We start from the raw sequence: 24,945 nt of genomic DNA on the forward strand, positions 1-24,945 counted from the left end.
CCCTTAAATTTGTCACTCTTTGTTATATTTCAGCCATTTACTAAAATCATTTAGGTTCATTCTTCTTCCTCATGAATGTACACATAGCACCCCATACTGACAGAAAAACACAGAATTGTTGACATTGTTGCAGATTTATTAAAAAAGAAAAACTGAAATATCACATGGTCCTAAGTATTCAGACCCTTTGCTCAGTATTTAGTAGAAGCCCCCTTTTGATCTAATACAGCCAGGAGTCTTTTTGGGAAAGATGCAACAAGTCTTTCACACCTGGATTTGGGGATCCTCTGCCATTCCTCCTTGCAGATCCTCTCCAGTTCTGTCAGGTTGGATGGTAAACGTTGGTGGACAGCCATTTTTAGGTCTCTCCAGAGATGCTCAATTGGGTTTAAGTCAGGGCTCTGGCTGGGCCATTCAAGAACAGTCATGGAGTTGTTGTGAAGCCACTCCTTCGTTATTTTAGCTGTGTGCTTAGGGTCATTGTCTTGTTGGAAGGTAAACCTTCGGCCCAGTCTGAGGTCCAGAGCACTCTGGAGAAGGTTTTTGTCCAGGATATCCCTGTACTTGGCCGCATTCATCTTTCCCTCGATTGCAACCAGTCGTCCTGTCCCTGCAGCTGAAAAACACCCCCACAGCATGATGCTGCCACCACCATGCTTCACTGTTGGGACTGAATTGGACAGGTGATGAGCAGTGCCTGGTTTTCTCCACACATACCGCTTAGAATTAAGGCCAAAAAGTTCTATTTTGGTCTCATCAGACCAGAGAATCTTATTTCTCACCATCTTGGAGTCCTTCAGGTGTTTTTTTAGCAAACTCCATGCAGGCTTTCATGTGTCTTACACTGAGGAGAGGCTTTTGTCGGGCCACTCTGCCATAAAGCCCCGACTGGTGGAGGGCTGCAGTGATGGTTGACTTTCTACAACTTTCTCCCATCTCCTGACTGCATCTCTGGAGCTCAGCCACAGTGATCTTTGGGTTCTTCTTTACCTCTCTCACCAAGGCTCTTCTCCCCCGATAGCTCAGTTTGGCCGGACGGCCAGCTCTAGGAAGGGTTCTGGTCATCCCAAACGTCTTCCATTTGAGGATTATGGAGGCCACTGTGCTCTTAGGAACCTTAAGTGCAGCAGAAATCTTTTTGTAACCTTGGCCAGATCTGTGCCTTGCCACAATTCTGTCTCTGAGCTCTTCAGGCAGTTCCTTTGACCTCATGATTCTCATTTGCTCTGACATGCATTGTGATCTGGAAGGTCTTATATAGACAGGTGTGTGGCTTTCCTAATCAAGTCCAATCAGTATAATCAAACACAGCTGGACTCAAATGAAGGTGTAGAACCATCTCAAGGATGATCCGAAGAAATGGAAAGCACCTGAGTTAAATATATGAGTGTCACAGCAAAGGGTCTGAATACTTAGGACCATGTGATATTTCAGTTTTTCTTTTTTAATAATCTGCAACAATGTCAACAATTCTGTGTTTTTCTGTCAGTATGGGGTGCTATGTGTACATTCATGAGGAAGAAGAATGAACTTAAATGATTTTAGCAAATGGCTGCAATATAACAAAGAGTGAAAAATTTAAGGGGGTCTGAATACTTTCCGTACCCACTGTATATATATATATATATATGTGTGTGTGTATATGTATATATGTGTGTGCATATATATATGTATATATACTGTATATGTGTGTGTGTATAGATAGATGGATATTCAGTTAGTTTTCATGTGTCAGAACATGTCATTATGTGTTCTTTTAAACTTTGGTTTCACTTTTTAAACTAGGCGGCACCAGGGGGTATTTTGCAATTCGGCACTGCGGGACTTTAACGGACAATTGCGCGGTCGTGCGACGCTGTACCTAAACGAATTTGACGTCTTTTTTTCCCACAAATAGAGCTTTCTTTTGGTGGTATTTGATCACCTGTGCGATTTTTTGATCATGCGCTATAAACAAAAAAAGAGCGTCAATTTTGCAAAAATAACAATATTTTTCAAATTTTTTTAAATGAAATTCCCCAAAAAAAAAATGTAAAAATCAAAATTTTTTTAACATTTTCGGCACAATTTGTTTTATGCTACATATGTTTGGTAAAAAAAAATCGCAAAAAGCGTATTTTGATTGGTTTGCGCAAAAGTTATCGCGTTTACTAACAAAGGAGAATATTTTTGTAATTTTTGGTGGTTTTTTTTTAACGAGTAATGGCGGCTATCTGCGATTTTTTTGCGGGACTGCGACATTGTGGCGGACAGATCGGATCCTTGACTGACATTTTTGACACTTTTGGGGGTACCAGTGACATTACTACAGTAATCAGTGCTATAAATATGCACTGTTACTGTAAAATTACACTGGCAGTGAAGGGGTTAACTTTATTTGAGAGGGAGGGGCTGTGTGTGTCCCTAGGGGCGTGATTCTTACTGTGATTGGCTGTGGCTTGAAGTGTAGGAACAGTGATCAACGGTCTTACATAGTAGAACCGTATGATCAGTGTTTCTACACGGGGGAGAATGACAGGCGGCTTGTTTACTCTAGCCGCCTGCCTTTCTCCCTCTCCCCCGACGATCGCTGAGTGACCGGCAGACATCGGGTCTGCCGGTCACACGCGCGGGGGGCCCGTGACCACGCGGGAGCGCGCCGCCGGCCGCGCGCGTCCGCTCCCCAGAGCCTCACAGGCTAGTGACGTACCGATACGTCACTCTGCCTATGAGGGGCTGACCGCCGCAGTATATCTACTTGCGGCGGTCGGCAAGCGGTTAAACTAGGTGGCACTGTAATCTCACACTATCTCGTGAGATTACAGGCAGTCCACCACATTTTACTTGGATCTCGGCCGTTTTCAGAGGAAAAACTTCTCCTCTGATCACCCTGTGAGAAGTGAAGTTCTCGGCCTCCTAAACAGGGTGCCAGAGGAGATAATTTACAAACCCCTCACTGAGGTATTACTCCCAGTCGCTACAGTACTCCTCCCGGTTGCTAAGGTATTTTTCCCCATTGCTAAGGTATTTTTCCCGATTGCTAAGTTATTTCCCTGGTTGCTAAGATATTTTTCCTAGTTCCTAGGGTATTTCTCCCGGTTGCTAAGGTATTTTCCCGGTTGCTAGGGTATTTTCCCCTGGTTGCTAAGGTATTTTTCCCGGTTGCTAAGGTATTCCACCCGGTTGCTATGGTATTTTCCCTGGTTGTTAAGATAGTTTTCCTAGTTGCTAGGGTATTTTTCCCAGTTGCTAAGGTATGTTTCCCAGTTGCTAAGGTATTTATCCCTGTTGCTAAGGTATTTCCCCCGGTTGCTAAGGTATTTTTCCCCATTTGCAAAGGTATTTCACCTGGTTGCTAAGGTATTTCCCCCGGTTGCTAAGGTATTTTTCCCCATTTGCTAAGGTATTTCACCTGGTTGCTAGGGTATTTCACCTTACATATAGTTACATAGTTACATAGTTTGTGAGGTTGAAAAAAGACATCAGTCCATCCAGTTCAACCTATGATGTGTGTGTGTGTTTGCTTTTAACCGTACATTGTATACCCCTGTATGTTGTACATTGTATACCCCTGTATGTTGTACATTGTATACCCCTGTATGTTGTGGTCTCTAAGGTGTCCATCTAATAGTTTTTTGAAACTATCAATGCTCCCTGCTGATACCACTGCTTGTGGAAGAGAATTCCACATCCTTACTGCTCTCAGAGTGAAGAACCCCTTACGCATTTTAAGGTTAAACCGCCTTTCCTCTAGTTTTAGTGAGTGGCCACGTGTCTTATTGTATCTCCTCTCTCTGAATAGTTTGTTCCTTATGCTCGGGTCGCCAGTACAGTATTTGTACATTGATATCATATCCCCCCTCAATCGTCTCTTCTCCAGAGAGAATAGGTTCAGTGCTTGTAGTCTTTCCTCATAGCTGATGTCCTCCATTCCCCTAATTATTTTTGTTGCCCTTCTCTGGACTTTCTCCAGTTCCAGCACATCCTTCCTGAGGACCGGTGCCCAGAACTGGACAGCATACTCCAGATGTGGCCGGACCAGAGTCTTGTAGAGTGGAAGAATAATCTCTTTATTTCTGGAGTGAATCCCCTTTTTTATACATCCCAGTATTCTGTTGGCTTTGCTTGCAGCTGCTTGGCATTGCATGCCCCTGCCAAGCCTGTTGTCTACCAGTACCCCCAGGTCCTTTTCCATCCTAGACTCACCCAGAGGTTCCCCCCCTAGTGAATAGCTTGCTTTCTGGTTTCTGGCACCCAGGTGCATTACTTTACATTTTTCTACATTAAATCTCATCTGCCATGTAGTTGCCCACCCCGTTATTTTGTTCAGGTCTGCTTGTAAGGTTTCCACATCCTGCATAGAAGATATTGGCATGCCTAGTTTAGTATCATCCGCAAATACAGAGATTGTACTAGATATCCCCTCCTCTAGATCATTTATGAATAAATTAAACAGGATTGGTCCCAGGACAGAACCCTGGGGGACCCCACTTTCCACACCCGCCCAATCCGAGTACTCCCCATTAATCACCACCCTCTGTACTCTCCCCTGGAGCCAGTTCTCTATCCAGGTACTCACCTTATGGTCCATACCTACCTTCCTTAGTTTGTACAGTAATCGTTTGTGGGGAACGGTGTCAAAGGCCTTTGCAAAGTCCAGATACACCACATCCACAGGCTTACCTTTATCTAGATGGCAGCTCACTTCATCGTAGAAGGTTAATAGATTGGTTTGGCATGAACGATTTTTCATAAATCCATGCTGATTACTACTAATAATACCGTTTTCATTACTAAAGTCTTGTATGTGGTCCCTTAATATCTCCTCCAAAATTTTGCAGACTACTGATGTTAGGCTGACCGGCCTATAGTTAACCCGGGATATATCTCGGCCCCTTTTTAAATATTGGTACCACGTTGGCTTTTTTCCAACCAGCTGGCACCATACCCGTCTGTAAACTATCCTTAAAGATCAAGAATAATGGTCTGGCAACCTGGTTGCTAAGGTATTTTTCCTGGTTGCTAAGGTATTTTCCCGATTGCTAAGGTATTTCACCCGGTTGCTAATGTATTTTTCCCTGGTTGCTACGGTATTTCACCTGGTTGCTAAGGTATTTCACCTGGTTGCTAGCATATTCTTGCCGGTTGCTAATGTATTTTAACCAGTTGCTAAGGTATTTTTCCCAGTTGCTAAGGTATTTCACCTGATTGCTAAAGTATTTTTCCCAGTTGCTAAAGTATTTTTCCCGGTTTTTAAGGTATTTTCCCCAGGTGCTAGGGTATTCACCCGGTTGCTAGGATATTTTTACCCGGTTGCTAAGGCATTTTTCCCTGGTTGCTATGGTATTTCACCTGGTTGCTAAGGTATTTTTATCAGTTGCTAATGTATTTTTCCTGGTTGCTAAGGTATTTCACCCGATTGCTAGGGTATTTTTCCCCGTTTGCTAAGGTATTTTACCTGATTACTTAGGTATTTTTCCCAGTTGCTAAGGTATTTTTCCCAATTGCTAGGGTATTTTACCCGGTTGCTAGGGTATTTTTCCCGGGTGCTAGGGTATTTTCCCCAGATGTTAGGGTATTTTTCCGGTTGCTAGGGTATTTCTCCCGCATTGCTAAGGTATTTTTCCCGGTTGCTAAGGTATTTCTTCCTGTTGCTAGGGTTCCCCCAGTTGCTAAGGTATTTTTCCCCGGTTGCAAAGGTATTTCACCTGGTTGCGAAGGTATTTTTCCCAGTTGCTAAGGTATTTTTTTCGGTTGCTAAGGTATTTCACCTGGTTGCTTAGGTATTTTTCCCGCTGGCTAAGGAATTTTCCTGGTTGCTAGGGTATTTTTCCTCGGTTGCTAAGGTATTTTTTCCCGGTTGCTACGGTATTTCACCTGGTTCCTAGGGTATTTTTCCCAGTTGCTAATGTATTTTAACCGGTTGCTAAGGTATTTTCCCTGGTGGCTAAGGTATTTTTCCCGGTTGCTAAGGCATTTTCCTGGTTGCCAGAGTATTTTCCCCGGTTGCTACGGTATTTCACCTGGTTGCTAGGGTATTTTTCCCTGTTGCTAAGGTATTTTCCCTGGTTGCTAAGGTATTTTTCCCAGTTGTTAAGGTACTAGGTACTCTCAGATGAACTGCTTGTCTGCCCTGGTTACTTTCACTCGGGGTAACATTATCTTTCACATTATAGAAAAAAATTGGGCTAACTTTTTACCGTTTTCTTATTTTTTTAATTCAAAAAAGCGTATTTTTTACCCAAAAAAATGGCGTGGTAAGACCGCTGTGCAAATACGGTGTGATAAACAAATATTGCAACCATCTCCATTTTATTCTCTGGGGTCTCTGCTAAGAAAAGAATAAATCAGAAAAAGGCCGGGTCGGAAGTGGGGAAAAAAGGGGCTTTTCAATATTTTCCAATCTAAATCTCCAAAGAATAAAATAGTGAATTTAGGGAGAAATGGGAAATTTTTATATTTTCAGCTATAAATTCTATAAATGACTTTCTTCCTGAGGATTGAAGACCCCACCCACCAGCCAATCAGAAGTCGAAGGTCTCTGAAGGCGTGGTGCTGGTTGGTGGGCAGGGTCTGTGCTCCCACAATTCTTTCTGATTGGCTGGTGGGCGGGGTTTGTGGCAGCTCATTTGCATACAGTGATTTGCCTCACACGATATGCTGTATTCTTATTTTCTCTATGCTGTATTCTTATTTTCTCAATTTTAATCAACTTTTTCATTTCACAGACATCATTCCTCAGGAAGAAGGTCATTTATAGAATTAGTACGGGATGAAAATATTAAAATATTAGAATTGTACGCTCTCCCTAAGTTGGTGATTATGTGATTTGAGAGCACATAAATAGCACTGAGGATTCCACTTTTATTGTCTAGGTCGGGACATCAGCGGAAGCTGCGGCCAAAGACATACATAAAGTGGTAACAATACAGAGAAGTTCAGCGTGGCCCCTGCGTAAGGATGACACTTAATCGTGATGCAATACCACTCTTTTTATTTACACCAAATCAATTCTACCCAATCTTTCTTCATCCATTTTACTCTCATTATCAACTATTGCAAGAAATCTACAAATACCACAGGGTGCCTGTGAGTGGTATTAGGTTTCCTGCACCCGGGGGGTAATGTTCTCCAAGTATAAATACATAGGGGGGGTATGATCTCTATGTATAAATATATAGGGGGGGGGGGGTATGATCTCCATGTATAAATACATAGGGGGGGTATGATCTCCATGTATAAATACATAGGGGGGGTATGATCTCCATGTATAAATACATAGGGGGGGTATGATCTCCATGTATAAATACATAGGGGGGGTATGATCTCCATGTATAAATACATAGGGGGGTATGATCTCCATGTATAAATACATAGGGGGGTATGATCTCCATGTATAAATACATAGGGGGGGTATGATCTTCATGTATAAATACATAGGGGGGGTATTATCTCCATGTATAAATACATAGGGGGGTATGATCTCCATGTATAAATACATAGGGGGGTATGATCTCCATGTATAAATACATAGGGGGGGTATGATCTCCATGTATAAATACATAGGGGGGGGGGGTATGATCTCCATGTATAAATATATAGGGGGGGTATGATCTCCATGTATAAATACATGGGGGGGGGTATGCTCTCCATGTATAAATACATAGGGGGGGGGTATGATCTCCATGTATAAATACATAGGGGGGGTATGATCTCCATGTATAAATACATAGGGGGGGTATGATCTTCATGTATAAATACATAAGGGGGGGTATGATCTCCATGTATAAATACATAGGGGGGTTATGATCTCCATGTATAAATACATAGGGGGGGGGTATTATCTACATGTATAAATACATAGGGGGGGGGGTTATGATCTCCATGTATAAATACATAGGGGGGAGGTATGATTTCCATGTATAAATACATAGGGGGGGTATGATCTCCATGTATAAATACATAGGGGGGGTATGATCTCCATGTATAAATACATAGGGGGGGTATGATCTCCATGTATAAATACATAGGGGGAGGAGGTATGATCTCCATGTATAAATACATAGGGGGGTATGATCTCCATGTATAAATACATAGGGGGGGTATGATCTCCATGTATAAATACATAGGGGGGGTATGATCTCCATGTATAAATACATAGGGGGGTATGATCTCCATGTATAAATACATAGGGGGGGGTATGATCTCCATGTATAAATACATAGGGGGGGAGGTATGATCTCCATATATAAATACATAGGGGGGTATGATCTCCATGTATAAATACATAGGGGGGGTATGATCTCCATGTATAAATACATAGGGGGGGGAGGTATGATCTCCATGTATAAATACATAGGGGGGGGAGGTATGATCTCCATGTATAAATACATAGGGGGGGGTATGATCTCCATGTATAAATACATAGGGGGGGGGTATGATCTCCATGTATAAATACATAGGGGGGGGGTATGATCTCCATGTATAAATACATAGGGGGGGGGGGGTATGATCTCCATGTATAAATACATAGGGGGGGGAGGTATGATCTCCATGTATAAATACATAGGGGGGGGGGTATGATCTCCATGTATAAATACATAGGGGGGGGGTATGATCTCCATGTATAAATACATAGGGGGGGGTATGATCTCCATGTATAAATACATGGGGGGGGGGGTATGATCTCCATGTATAAATACATAGGGGGGGTATGATCTCCATGTATAAATACATGGGGGGGGGGTATGATCTCCATGTATAAATACATAGGGGGGGGTATGATCTCCATGTATAAATACATAGGGGGGAATGTATTAGTGTCTGAAGTTGATATAACAGCAGAAATGTAGAACATAAATCAATGTGTCACACTGTTTATAAGGCTCGGTTTCCACTGCCGCGGCTACGAAGTTGTGCTACTTCTAGCGCGACTTCGTAGCGAAAGTAAACTGCGGCTTTCAGTGAGGCTTGTCCCTCATTATAGAGGGAAGTCGCACTGAAGCCGGCTCAAAAGTAGTGCATGAACTACTTTTGAAGTCGCCGCATCTGAAGCCGCGGCAGTGGAAACGGGCCGAATTGAAATCAATGGCTTTTGACTTGCTGTGCGACTTGACATGTGTCAAGTCGCACAGCAAGTCGCACTAGTGGAAACTGGCACTTAATACATTGTTTAATATTTTCTACTGTCTGCTTTTTAAGGTCATATATGAAATGTGAAAAATGATGTAAAAATAGTTTTTTTTTATATATGTTTTAGACATTGTTACTTTAATCTTGGAAGGACTCTTCCAAAGTCCCATGGGCATTTTCTTTTTGCATAATTATAATAATAAACATCATTTATTATCATTATCACATGACCTTATTATCATTATCACATGACCTTATTATCATTATCACATGACCTTATTACCATTATCACATGACCTTATTATCATTGTCACATGACCTTATTACCATTATCACATGACCTTATTATCATTATCACATGACCTTATTATCATTATCACATGACCTTATTATCATTGTCACATGACCTTATTATCATTGTCACATGACCTTATTATCATTATCACATGACCTGTGTTGTCTGCATCAGTAAAAGTAATAATACTTTTTTTGCTTGTTTCAATCAATGACCGCCCCAAACCGTGATTATAAATACTAAAAACTATTTTTATTTTTTTTATTTTTGAAAAAAAAAAAGTTATACTTACCTGCTCTGTGCAATTATATTGCACAGAGCAGTCCCTTACCTCGCATTCTGGAGTCCCCCACCAACACTGGCTGCTTTTCCCTGCTATGGGATGCCCTCCTCAGCAAGCTATGCATTATGGGGGCGCACTCTTGAGCAGGACTGTGTGCGTTCATGGACACACGTAGCACCGGTAAGCTGTGTCCATGTTTGACTGACAGCAGCGGGAGCCGATATCTCCCACCGCTCTCAGTGTCTCCTTTGATAGCAGGGAGTGAGGAGAGCCGCACTGGAGCTTAAACAACACTGGATGGGTGAGGAGGCGGCAGGTAAGTGTTTATAGATTTGGGGGCAGTTAATGGGGCCTTTTCTTTTTTTTTTACCCTAATGCAAGGTAAGAAACAATTTACCTTATAAGCACACATACCCACTTTAATATATATATATTTTTTTATATCAATGCCTGTTGGAACAGTTTTTTTTTATTTTTTAGTTGATTTTGTTTTTTTGAGTTTGACATTGGTTGACACGATCAAAGAAAGATTTTTACTCTTACTGATGCAGACAGCAAAGATCATCGGATAATATTAATGTTATATATATATATATATATATGTTAGGGATAGACCGATTATCGGCGTGGCCGATATGCACTTTCCCCGATATATCGGTATCGGCCCCGGAACCGGCCAATATTGCCGATATTTTTGTGACGTCATTTTGCCTTCTTAGGCCACCTCCCTCGCCTTGGACAGCCTCATCTGGAGTCAGGAATAGTCTCGTGGGAGTGTATCACAGCCATACACCCAGCCACAGCAGCCCGGTGCCAGCCACCCGGTGCCAGCCAGCCACCCACATCCACAGGCCCTGTACCAGCCAGCCACCCATAGGCACTGTACCAGAGAGCCAGCCAGCCACCCACAGGCACTGTACCAGCGAGCCAGCCAGCCACCCACAGGCACTGTACCAGCGAGCCAGCCAGCCACCCACAGGCACTGTACCAGCGAGCCAGCCAACCACCCACAGGCTCTGTGCAGGCCAGCCACCCACATCAACAGGCCCTGTACCAGCCAACCACAGGCACTGTACCAGCGAGCCAGCCAGCCACCCACATCCACAGGCATACCTCCCAACTTTTGAAGTTTGCAATGAGGGACACGGAAAGAGAAACCAAACCTGCGGCGCACGGAGCGCACCGCGGCAAATTGTGGGTGTGGCCAATTGCGTAGCAGTGAGAGGGGCTTAAGGGATAGGGTAAACAAAACCCAGACTTCATAGTACTCATAAAATATGATTTGATTGCTCAGCCTACCTTAAAGAAGAACTTCATTAAAATAGTCAGGGACTGCATAGCAACCAGCAACTGTTGAGACAATGAAGACTTTGGTGAGAAGTATATAATGTACAGTATTGTGTATATAGTGCAGGAGAGTGTAATGTACAAAATGCAGGAGACAGGAGTATGTAATGTACAGAATGCAGGAGACAGGAGTATGTAATGTACAGAATGCAGGAGACAGGAGTATGTAATGTACAGAATGCAGGGGTCTGACTCTGCACCATCCACCCCCCCCCCCAGCTCTATACACCCCAAATGCCCACCCATCTCCATACACCCCCCCATCCACCCCAAATGCCCCCAGCAGCTCTATCCACCTCAAATGCCCACCCTAGCTCCATCCACCCCAAATGCCCACCCTAGCACTATCTATCCCAAACACCCATCCAACCTCCAAACACTCCAAATGGCCACCCCAGCTCCATCCACCCCCCCATCCAGCTCCATTCACCCCATATGCCCACCCCAGCTCCATCCACCCCAAATGCCCCGAGCTCCATCCAACCCAAATGCCCCCTTTTGGGGGGCGCAAACAGAAAAATGTAATAGGCATTGCTTTGCGGCAAAAAACGCTGTTAAAAATTGCGTGACTTTGAGGTTACAAAAGTGTGAAAGGGGCCTTCAGTAATCAAGGTAGAGTGTGCCCCCTTCAATGCAGAGTGACCAGCATGCCGTGCCCCCCTTCAATGCAGAGGGACCAGCGTGCCCCCTTTCAATGCAGAATGGCCAGCGTGCCCCCCTTTCAATGCAGAATGACCAGCGTGCCCCCTTTCAATACAGAATAACCAGCGTGCCACCTTTCAATGCAGAATGACCAGCATGACCCCTTTCAATGCAGAATAACCAGCCTGACCCCTTTCAATGCAGAGAGACCTGTGTGCCCCTTTCAATGCAGAGAGACCAGCGTGCCCCCTTCAATGCAGAATGGCCAGCGTGACCCCTTTCAATGCAGAATAACCAGCGTGACCCTTTTCAATGCAGAATAACCAGCGTGACCCCTTTTAATGCAGAATGACCAGCGTGACCCCTTTCAATGCAGAATAACCAGCGTGACCCCTTTCAATGCAAAATAACCAGCCTGACCCCTTTAATGCAGAATGACCAGCATGACCCCTAATGCAGAATAACTAGCGTGACCCCTGTCAAAGAATAACCAGCGTGACCCCTTTAATGCAGAATGGCCAGCGTGACCCCTTTAATGGAGAATAACCAGCGTGACCCCTTTAATGCAGAATAACCAGCGTGATCCCTTTAATGCAGAATTACCCGCGTGACCCCTTTAATGCAGAATGACCAGCGTGACCCCTTAATGCAGAATGACCCGTGTGACCCCTTAATGCAGAATGACCAGCGTGACCCTTTTAATGCAGAATGACCCGCGTGACCCCTTAATGCAGATTGACCAGCGTGACCCCTTTAATGCAGAATGACCCGCGTGACCCCTTAATGCAGAATGACCAGCGTGACCCCTTTAATGCAGAAGGACCAGCGTGACCCCTTAATGCAGAATGACCAGCGTGCCGTGCCCCCCCACCCGAGACCGGTGCACTTACCTGCAGCGGCTTCTCCTCTGTCCCCCGGCATCTCCTCGAGTCCTTCTGCCTCCTCCTCGGCCAATGGCATGGTTTCCTGATTGGCCAGGAGGAGGATCTGTGTGACAATATCGAATATATGTGATGTGATGTGGCTCAACTGCCACATCACAACGATAGCCTAGTCTACAAGGTCTGCATCAGGTGCATCAAAGCTTGATATCCACGACTGATTCATCTTAATGAATGTCAAACGGTCGACTGAGTCGGTGGAGAGTCTAGTTCGATGGTCTGTGACGAATCCTCCTGCTGCGCTGAATGCCCGTTCCGATAGGACACTGGAAGCAGGGCAGGCCAACAACTCCATGGCATACTGGGCCACTTCTGGCCAGTGGTCTAATCTTAAGACCCAGTATGCCAGTGGATCGGATTCGTCACATGAAAAGCCCTCTGTGTCACTTTGTGCCCTCACGTAATCGTCCACCATGTGATGCAGACGGTGTCGATGCGATGTGGCAGCTGAGAGGCCTGGGCGGTGAGGACTAAAAAAAGACCGAAAGGCATCCGTCAACCGCACACCTTCTCCAACGCTCCTCTCGTGACCACCAGTAGAATCCATGGTAGGTTGTCCCCGCCCCTGCACCCTACGGGAGTCGGGGAACATGTTCACCAGATTCCTCTTGAGACTGTCCTCAAGGGATTTGATCCTGTGGACTCTCTGGGTGGATGGGAAAAGCTCCGAGACTTTACACTTGTACCGGGGGTCAAGTAGGGTGGCCAACCAATAGTGGTTAGTCTCTTTAATGGCCTTGATTCTGGGGTCCTTTCGCAGGCTCTGGAGCATGATGTTTCCCATGCGTCGCAAATTAGCGAAGGCCTGAGAAGCTGACTCCTCGGGGTCACTCATAACGACATTATCTTCAACGGGCTCCTCCTCCTCCCAGCCACGTACTACTCCAAAGTGTCCCGAGGGAGTCAAACTAGGCCTTGCAGATTGCCGCATGTCTTCCTCCTCCTCCTCCTCAAACCCTGCAAAAGTTCCCGCAGAATCGTCCTCCTCCTCCTCTTCCACCCCTGGATCCTGCTCGGGCCTCTGGGAGCTAGGCATAATGGGGTCAGGATTCTCAGGATAAAGGGGGCCTTGAGAGGCAAGGAAGTCCTCCTCTTCCTCCTGCTGCTCTGCCTCCAGTGCCCTGTCCATAATGCCACGCAGAGTGTGCTCCAACAAAAACAGTACCGGTAGGGTGTCACTGATGCATGCGCTGTCCCGGCTGACCATCCTTGTGGCCTCCTCAAATGGCGAGAGGACAGCGCATGCATCCTTAATCAAAAGCCACTGCCGTGGTGAAAAGAAGCCCAGGCGCGCAGAGCCAGTGCTGGTGCCGTACTCGCATAGGTATTCATTGAGGGCCCTCTGCTGCGTGTACAGGCGCTGCAGCATAGCCAAGGTGGAGTTCCAGCGGGTGGGCATGTCACAGATGAGGCGGTGTACCGGCAGGTGAAACTCGCGCTGCACTTCGGCCAAACGTGCAGTGGCACTGTACGACCGCCTGAAGTGACTGCACACCCTTCTTGCCATCCTTAGCACATCCTGCATTCCCGGGTACCAGTTCAAAAACCGCTGTACCACGAGATTCAGGACATGCGCCAGGCATGGCACATGTGTTAACTTTCCCTGACGAAGGGCGGCCAGGAGGTTTGACCCATTATCAGTAACCACCATCCCTGGCTGCAGCTGGCGTGGTGTCAACCACCTCTGGGCCTGTGCCTGCAGAGCCCCAAGAATCTGAGGGGCAGTGTGCTGCCTGTCCCCTAGACACACAAGCTGCAGCACTGCGTGACACCTTTTGGCCTGAGACATAGAATAGCCCTTTGAACGTTTACGTGGTATCTCATCATATTCAAAGGACCATTCTGCAGAGGAGGGCATGGAGGAGGTAGAGGAGGAGGAGCAGGAGGGGGTAGAAGTGATCGATCTACCCGGATCAGCGACACCACCAGCTGTTTGCAGACGTGGGGGCAACACTGGCTGCAGCACCGAGCCCTGGCTACAATCCCTTCCACTGGCAAGCAGTGTCACCCAGTGAGCAGTGACAGAAATGTACCGTCCCTGCCCATGTTTGCTTGACCAAGTGTCAGCCGTCAAGTGTATCTTACGGCTGACTGACTTGGCCAGGGATGACACTACATTGCCTTCCACATGTTGGTATAGGGATGGCAGGGCCTTACGGGAAAAGTAATGCCGACTTGGCACCTGCCACTGTGGAACTGCACATTTTGCGAAGTCACGGAAGGGAGCAGACTCTACCAGGTTAAATGGTAATAGTTGCAGAGCCAGTAGTTTAGCCAAACTACTGTTTAGACGCTGGGCATGTGGGTGGCGGGGAGTATACATTTTTTTTCGTTCCAGCATGTGTGGAATCGAAATTTGGCGTCTAGATGATACAGCTGGTGGTGTGCTGGAGGTAGATGTGACACTGCCTGCTATATCATCATCCCTGCCAGTGGAGGCTGCCAACAGGTGACGAGTGACTATAGCAGGGCCAGGAACAGACTGATGTGCAGGTGGAGCAGGTGGAGCAGATGGAGCATGAGGAGGAGCGCGAGGAGAACTAGGAGGCCGACTGACCGATCTTTGGCCCTTTTGTGGGTTCTTTAAATGCTCCTGCCAACGGGCCGAGTGGTGGGTTGTCAAATGCCTGTTTAGGCAGCTTGTACCCAGGTGGTTGACATTTTTGCCACGTTTTATACCCTTCTTACAAATCTTGCAGATCGCAACTGTTTTATCTGCATGGGATGTCTCAAAAAAGGCCCAGCAAGATGAGGTGTGTATAGTGGCCCGGGAGACAACAGGTGCGGCCTTAGATGGAGTAGGCCGTCTGCTCTCCCCTCTTGCTTGCTCTGCCTCCTCCTCAACCTCAGACCCAACATCTGACTCCATCAAAGACTGAGCATCAGGCCTGGCCTGGAAGACAACAGGTGCGGCCTTAGATGGAGCGGGCCGTCTGCTCTCCCCTCTTGTTTGCTCTGCCTCCTCCTCAACCTCAGACCCAACATCTGATTCTATCAAAGACTGAGCATCAGGCCTGGCCTGGGAGACAACAGGTGCGGCCTTAGATGGAGCGGGCCGTCTGCTCTCCCCTCTTGTTTGCTCTGCCTCCTCCTCAAACTCAGACCCAACATCTGACTCCATCAAAGACTGAGCATCAGGCCTGGCCTGGGAGACAACAGGTGCGTCGTTAGATGGAGCGGGCCGTCTGCTCTCCCCTCTTGCTTGCTCTGCCTCCTCCTCAACCTCAGACCCAACATCTGACTCCATCAAAGACTGAGCATCAGGCCTGGCCTGGGAGACAACAGGTGCGTCGTTAGATGGAGCGGGCCGTCTGCTCTCCCCTCTTGTTTGCTCTGCCTCCTCCTCAACCTCAGACCCAACATCTGACTCCATCAAAGACTGAGCATCAGGCCTGGCCTGGGAGACAACAGGTGCGTCGTTAGATGGAGCGGGCCGTCTGCTCTCCCCTCTTGCTTGCTCTGCCTCCTCCTCAACCTCAGACCCAACATCTGACTCCATCAAAGACTGAGCATCAGGCCTGGCCCGGGAGACAACAGGTGCGGCCTTAGATGGAGCGGGCCGTCTGCTCTCCCCTCTTGTTTGCTCTGCCTCCTCCTCAAACTCAGACCCAACATCAGACTCCATAAAGGACTGAGCATCAGGCTGGAGTAGATGGCCGACACTGTGGTCAAACAGCTCAGCTGACTCCTCTGCCATGTCTGAAATTGGGTCTAAGGGAGGACATGAGGTGGACATGGACTCATCTGTATTTGTTCTGACAACTGCAGAAGACTGACCACTTTTCTCTGCCTGGGTCACTGTAGTTGCAGATGATGCCGATGATGAGGGTTTGTTCATATAGTCCACCACCTCCTGTACATACTGTGGACGTATAGCTTGGCCACTGCCGGAGAACAATCCAAATGGTGGCCTGGCTGAGGACTGACCACCACGTCCACCCCTGCCTCTAGACACCCTAGAAGCTGTGCCCCTTTCCGCAGCAGGGCCACGTATGCCTTTTCTTGGTCTACCAGGCATATTTCTCAATGATGCGTTGGCAACTGTGTGCGGTGAAAAACGCACACTGCTATGCGACCCACAGTTGTCGCTGGATACAGCACAGCAGTTGCGGTTCACGCACAGTACCAAAGCCTTTTGCACAGTGGACCTAACGCTTTGAACAACAGGCGTTAGGTTGTCACTGATGCGTTGGCAACTGTGTGCGGTGAAAAACGCACACTGCTATGCGACCCACAGTTGTCGCTGGATACAGCACAGCAGTTGCGTGTCACGCACAGTTGCAAAGGCTTTTGTACAGTGCACCTAACGCTTTGAACAACAGGCGTTAAGTTGTCACTGATGCGTTGGCAACTGTGTGCGGTGAAAAACGCACACTGCTATGCGACCCACAGTTGTCGCTGGATACAGCACAGCAGTTGCGGTTCACGCACAGTAGCAAAGCCTTTTGCACAGTGGACCTAACGCTTTGAACAACAGGCGTTAGGTTGTCACTGATGCGTTGGCAACTGTGTGCGGTGAAAAACGCACACTGCTATGCGACCCACAGTTGTCGCTGGATACAGCACAGCAGTTGCGTGTCACGCACAGTTGCAAAGGCTTTTGTACAGTGCACCTAACGCTTTGAACAACAGGCGTTAAGTTGTCACTGATGCGTTGGCAACTGTGTGCGGTGAAAAACGCACACTGCTATGCGACCCACAGTTGTCGCTGGATACAGCACAGCAGTTGCGTGTCACGCACAGTTGCAAAGGCTTTTGTACAGTGCACCTAACGCTTTGAACAACAGGCGTTAAGTTGTCACTGTATTTTGCTGCCTAGCAAGCACGTATACCTGCTGTGATACAGCAGCACTGTGCCACGTGCTCACTAAACAGAACCCTCACACTTTCCCTACAGAAACTAAATTTTCAAATCTAACTAATGTAGTACAAAGTTCCCTAACTACACTAGATATCCCTTTCCACTAAATAGAAAGCTCCATACAGCAGAAGACTGACACTGTCCCTTAAGTTTTTTTTTTTTTTTTTTTTTGTAACTCTAAGAACCAGCACAATCGCTGTATCTATCTACACTGGCTGTAAGCTAAATACAATTCTGCTATATGGAGCTTTAGAACCACTCGATATGTAGGAAATGTAGTGTAGCAAGCAGGAGTCAGACAGAACTGCTTCAACTCTCTTCAACAGGCTCTGGATAACTGTGCTAGGGGTTAGGCGGGGCCATCTTATATAGTGGGGGGCTTATTCACTCCTGATTGGCCTCTGGTCCCCGTAGTCACTCCAATCACGTTCCTAGGAGACTCCTGCCCCCTCATTGGCTTTTGCAGACGTTTCTGGGCCAATCACGGGCTTTTAAAGCCCAGTTCCTGTCCCAGTGCATTTTGGGCGGTTCTGGTGGCCGAATACCGAACTTTTGCCGCAAAAAGTTCGGTATTCGGCCGAATATCGAACATCCAATGTTCGGGTCGAACCGATGGTCGACCCGAACCGTTCGATCATCCCTAGTGCTCAGGTGTGACCATACAAAAATGTAATATGGAAATATAAAGTGAAAGGTGTAAATAAGTACAATTATACTATCTGGTATAATTAGGTTTTATTGTACTTATTTACACCTTGCACTTTATTTATATTTACATATTACATTTTTTCTATGGTCACACCTGAGCACATTTCACACTTTATTCACCTGTCTTTGAATTCAGCCCTCTGTAGGGTGATAATTTCATTTACATAAAACAATGTAGCATCCTTTCCTTCCTAACACATTACCCAGTCCATACCATCCTACACATTACCCAGTCCATACCAGTATAGATCCTAACACATTACCCAGTCCATACCAGTATAGATCCTAACACATTACCCAGTCCATACCAGTATAGATCCTAACACATTACCCAGTCCATACCAGTATAGATCCTCACACATTACCCAGTCCATACCAGTATAGATCCTAACACATTCCCCAGTCCATACCACCCTCACACATTACCCAGTCCATACCAGTATAGATCCTAACACATTACCCAGTCCATACCAGTATAGATCCTAACTCATTACCCAGTCCATACCAGTATAGATCCTAACTCATTACCCAGTCCATACCAGTATAGATCCTAACACATTCCCCAGTCCATACCAGTATAGATCCTAACACATTACCCAGTCCATACCACCCTCACACATTACCCAGTCCATACCAGTATAGATCCTAACACATTACCCAGTCCATACCAGTATAGATCCTAACTCATTACCCAGTCCATACCAGTATAGATCCTAACTCATTACCCAGTCCATACCAGTATAGATCCTAACACATTCCCCTGTCCATACCAGTATAGATCCTAACACATTACCCAGTCCATACCACCCTCACACATTACCCAGTCCATACCAGTATAGATCCTAACACATTACCCAGTCCATACCAGTATAGATCCTAACACATTACCCAGTCCATACCAGTATAGATCCTAACACATTCCCCAGTCCATACCAGTATAGATCCTAACATATTCCCCAGTCCATACCAGTATAGATCCTAACTCATTACCCAGTCCATACCATCCTCACACATTACCCAGTCCATACCAGTATAGACCCTAACACATTACCCAGTCCATACCATCCTAACACATTACAGAGTCCATACCAGTATAGTCCATACCAGTATAGATCCTAACACATTACCCAGTCCATACCATCCTCACACATTACCCAGTCCATACCAGTATAGATCCTAACACATTACCCAGTCCATACCATCCTAACACATTACAGAGTCCATACCAGTATAGTCCATACCAGTATAGATCCTAACACATTACCCAGTCCATATTATCCTAACACATACCAAGTCCATACCAGTATAGATATCCAGCATGAGATTTTTCCCATTGAGGATTGAGGTCTGTTTTCATTTTTTGAGCAATATATATATATATATATATATATATGCACACACATACACATACACGGATATGTACACACATTTATCTAGAGCTAGAAAACTATATATATGTATCAATTAACAGGTGTATAAATTATATCTATAAAAAAACATTATTAATAGTAGTAATTAATGGAGTGTGAGGCCTCCAGCTTGTCAGAAGGTGCTCTGCCTCCCCCTGCTGGCGGATTTTGGAAAGTGCACCATGCTGACACCCTGCCTTCGGTGACACGTTAAATTTGCGACAGGCGGGAAGAGTGAGCGGGCACAGAGAGAGAGAAACCTGCTGCCAGAACTACAACTCCTAGCTGGGGTGAGAGCGACACTGTGTGGCACAAAATTAAAAAAAAAAAATGTTTTTTTTTTTTTTTTTGTGATTTACATTGTCCCTGATTAACAGGGACACTGTAAAATGCCCGGGACAGGCTCCTATTTGCCGGGATTGTCCCGGGAAAAAGGGGACAGTTGGCAGGTATGGGATTGCAGATCGGGAAATGCTGAGGATGAAGGGGGAGGGGGGCTGCTGGGGGTGTAGTGACTGAGAACCAAACAAGCAGTTGGGAGAGAGGAGACAGTGAACAGCTGGACAGAAGGAACGGTGTGGGGAGTTCTGTGTGCAGTGATGGGGAAAGATTCTCTCATTTACCTTCTGCAAAGCGCATTCCGTCGGTACAGAGGCAGTGTAGTTTACAGCTCGAGCTGTTTTGCAAGGAGGAATGGGCAAAAATTTCAGTCTCTCGATGTGCAAAACTGATAGAGACATACCCCAAGCGACTTACAGCTGTAATCGCAGCAAAAGGTGGCGCTACAAAGTATTTACTTAAGGGGGCTGAATAATTTTGCACGCCCAATTTTTCAGTTTTTTATTTGTTAAAAAAGTTTGAAATATCCAATAAATTTCATTCCACTTCATGATTGTGTCCCACTTGTTGTTGATTCTTCACAAAAAATTACAGTTTTATATCTTTATGTTTGAAGCCTGAAATGTGGCAAAAGGTCGCAAAGTTCAAGGGGGCCGAATACTTTCGCAAGGCACTGTGTATATATATATATATATATATATATATATATATATATATATATATATATATATATATATACTGTATGTACTGGTATGTATGTATATATATATATATATATATATGTGTGTGTATATCCAGTGGGTACGGAAAGTATTCAGACCCCCTTAAATTTTTCACTCTTTGTTATATTGCAGCCATTTGCTAAAATCATTTAGGTTCATTCTTCTTCCTCATGAATGTACACATAGCTCCCCATACTGACAGAAAAACACAGAATTGTTGACATTGTTGCAGATTTATTTAAAAAGAAAAACTGAAATATCACATGGTCCTAAGTATTCAGACCCTTTGCTCAGTATTTAGTAGAAGCCCCCTTTTGATCTAATACAGCCAGGAGTCTTTTTGGGAAAGATGCAACAAGTCTTTCACACCTGGATTTGGGGATCCTCTGCCATTCCTCCTTGCAGATCCTCTCCAGTTCTGTCAGGTTGGATGGTAAACGTTGGTGGACAGCCATTTTTAGGTCTCTCCAGAGATGCTCAATTGGGTTTAAGTCAGGGCTCTGGCTGGGCCATTCAAGAACAGTCACGGAGTTGTTGTGAAGCCACTCCTTCGTTATTTTAGCTGTGTGCTTAGGGTCATTGTCTTGTTGGAAGGTAAACCTTCGGCCCAGTCTGAGGTCCAGAGCACTCTGGAGAAGGTTTTTGTCCAGGATATCCCTGTACTTGGCCGCATTCATCTTTCCCTCGATTGCAACCAGTCGTCCTGTCCCTGCAGCTGAAAAACACCCCCACAGCATGATGCTGCCACCACCATGCTTCACTGTTGGGACTGAATTGGACAGGTGATGAGCAGTGCCTGGTTTTCTCCACACATACCGCTTAGAATTAAGGCCAAAAAGTTCTATTTTGGTCTCATCAGACCAGAGAATCTTATTTCTCACCATCTTGGAGTCCTTCAGGTGTTTTTTAGCAAACTCCATGCGGGCTTTCATGTGTCTTACACTGAGGAGAGGCTTCCGTCGGGCCACTCTGCCATAAAGCCCCGACTGGTGGAGGGCTGCAGTGATGGTTGACTTTCTACAACTTTCTCCCATCTCCTGACTGCATCTCTGGAGCTCAGCCACAGTGATCTTTGGGTTCTTCTTTACCTCTCTCACCAAGGCTCTTCTCCCCCGATAGCTCAGTTTGGCCGGACGGCCAGCTCTAGGAAGGGTTCTGGTCGTCCCAAACGTCTTCCATTTGAGGATTATGGAGGCCACTGTGCTCTTAGGAACCTTAAGTGCAGCAGAAATCTTTTTGTAACCTTGGCCAGATCTGTGCCTTGCCACAATTCTGTCTCTGAGCTCTTCAGGCAGTTCCTTTGACCTCATGATTCTCATTTGCTCTGACATGCATTGTGATCTGGAAGGTCTTATATAGACAGGTGTGTGGCTTTCCTAATCAAGTCCAATCAGTATAATCAAACACAGCTGGACTCAAATGAAGGTGTAGAACCATCTCAAGGATGATCAGAAGAAATGGAAAGCACCTGAGTTAAATATATGAGTGTCACAGCAAAGGGTCTGAATACTTAGGACCATGTGATATTTCAGTTTTTCTTTTTTAATAAATCTGCAACAATGTCAACAATTCTGTGTTTTTCTGTCAGTATGGGGTGCTATGTGTACATTCATGAGGAAGAAGAATGAACCTAAATGATTTTAGCAAATGGCTGCAATATAACAAAGAGTGAAAAATTTAAGGGGGTCTGAATACTTTCCGTACCCACTGTATGTATATATATATATGTGTGTGTGTATATGTATATATGTGTGTGCATATATATATGTATATATACTGTATATGTGTGTGTGTATAGATAGATGGATATTCAGTTAGTTTTCATGTGTCAGAACATGTCATTATGTGTTCTTTTAAACTTTGGTTTCACTTTTTAAACTAGGCGGCACTTTTTAACCACTTAAGCCCCGGAGGATTTGGCTGCTGAAAGACCAGGGGGTATTTTGCAATTCGGCACTGCGGGACTTTAACGGACAATTGCGCGGTCGTGCGACGCTGTACCTAAATGAATTTGACGTCTTTTTTTCCCACAAATAGAGCTTTCTTTTGGTGGTATTTGATCACCTCTGCGATTTTTTGATCATGCGCTATAAACAAAAAAAGAGCGTCAATTTTGCAAAAATAACAATATTTTTCAAATTTTTTTAAATGAAATTCCCCAAAAAAAAATGTAAAAATCAAAATTTTTTTAACATTTTCGGCCAATTTGTTTTATGCTACATATGTTTGGTAAAAAAAATCGCAAAAAGCGTATTTTGATTGGTTTGCGCAAAAGTTATCGCGTTTACTAACAAAGGGAAAGATTTTTGTCATTTTTGGTGTTTTTTTTTTTAACGAGTAATGGCGGCTATCTGCGATTTTTTTTGCGGGACTGCGACATTGTGGCGGACAGATCGGATCCTTGACTGACATTTTTGACACTTTTGGGGGTACCAGTGACATTACTACAGTAATCAGTGCTATAAATATGCACTGTTACTGTAAAATTACACTGGCAGTGAAGGGGTTACTTTATTTGAGAGGGAGGGGCTGTGTGTGTCCCTAGGGGCTTGATTCTTACTGTGATTGGCTGTGGCTTGAAGTGTAGGAACAGTGATCAACGGTCCTACATAGTAGAACCGTATGATCAGTGTTTCTACACAGGGGAGAATGACAGGCGGCTTGTTTACTCTAGCCGCCTGCCTTTCTCCCTCTCCCCCGACGATCGCTGAGTGACCGGCAGACATCGGGTCTGCCGGTCACACGCGCGGGGGGCCCGTGAACACGCGGGAGCGCGCCGCCGGCGGCGCGCGTCCGCTCCCCAGAGCCTCACAGGCTAGTGACGTACCGATACATCACTCTGCCTATGAGGGGCTGACCGCCGCAGTATATGTACTTGCGGCGGTCGGCAATCGGTTAAACTAGGTGGCACTGTAATCTCACACTATCTCGTGAGATTACAGGCAGTCCACCACATTTTACTTGGATCTCGGCCGTTTTCAGAGGAAAAACTTCTCCTCTGATCACCCTGTGAGAAGTGAAGTTCTCGGCCTCCTAAACAGGGTGCCAGAGGAGATAATTTACAAACCCCTCACTGAGGTATTACTCCCAGTCGCTACAGTACTCCTCCCGGTTGCTAAGGTATTTTTCCCCATTGCTAAGGTATTTTTCCCGATTGCTAAGTTATTTCCCTGGTTGCTAAGATATTTTTCCTAGTTCCTAGGGTATTTCTCCCGGTTGCTAAGGTATTTTCCCGGTTGCTAAGGTATTTTTCCCGGTTGCTAAGGTATTCCACCCGGTTGCTATGGTATTTTCCCTGGTTGTTAAGATAGTTTTCCTAGTTGCTAGGGTATTTTTCCCAGTTGCTAAGGTATGTTTCCCAGTTGCTAAGGTATTTATCCCTGTTGCTAAGGTATTTCCCCCGGTTGCTAAGGTATTTTTCCCCATTTGCAAAGGTATTTCACCTGGTTGCTAAGGTATTTTTCCCAGTTGCTAAGGTATTTTTCTCGGTTGCTAAGGTATTTCACCTGGTTGCTAGGGTATTTCACCTTACATATAGTTACATAGTTACATAGTTTGTGAGGTTGAAAAAAGACATCAGTCCATCCAGTTCAACCTATGATGTGTGTGTGTGTTTGCTTTTAACCGTACATTGTATACCCCTGTATGTTGTACATTGTATACCCCTGTATGTTGTGGTCTCTAAGATGTCCATCTAATAGTTTTTTGAAACTATCAATGCTCCCTGCTGATACCACTGCTTGCGGAAGAGAATTCCACATCCTTACCGCTCTTACAGTGAAGAACCCCTTACGCATTTTAAGGTTAAACCGCCTTTCCTCTAGTTTTAGTGAGTGGCCACGTGTCTTATTGTATTCCCTTTCTCTGAATAGTTTGTTCCTTATGCTAGGGTTACCAGTACAGTATTTGTACATTGATATCATATCCCCCCTCAATCGTCTCTTCTCCAGAGAGAATAAGTTCAGTGCTTGTAGTCTTTCCTCATAGCTGATGCCCTCCATTCCCCTAATTATTTTTGTTGCCCTTCTCTGGACTCTTTCCAATTCCAGCACATCCTTCCTGAGGACCGGTGCCCAGAACTGGACAGCATACTCCAGATGTGGCCGGACCAGAGTCTTGTAGAGAGGGAGAATAATCTCTTTATTTCTGGAGTGAATCCCCTTTTTTATACATCCCAGTATTCTGTTGGCTTTGCTTGCAGCGGCTTGGCATTGCATGCCACTGCCAAGCCTGTTGTCTACCAGTACCCCCAGGTCCTTTTCCATCCTAGACTCACCCAGAGGTTCC

Source organism: Pelophylax lessonae, assembly GCF_965119305.1.
Source record: "Pelophylax lessonae genome assembly, chromosome: 11".
In the NCBI taxonomy this organism is placed as follows: Eukaryota; Metazoa; Chordata; class Amphibia; order Anura; family Ranidae; genus Pelophylax; species Pelophylax lessonae.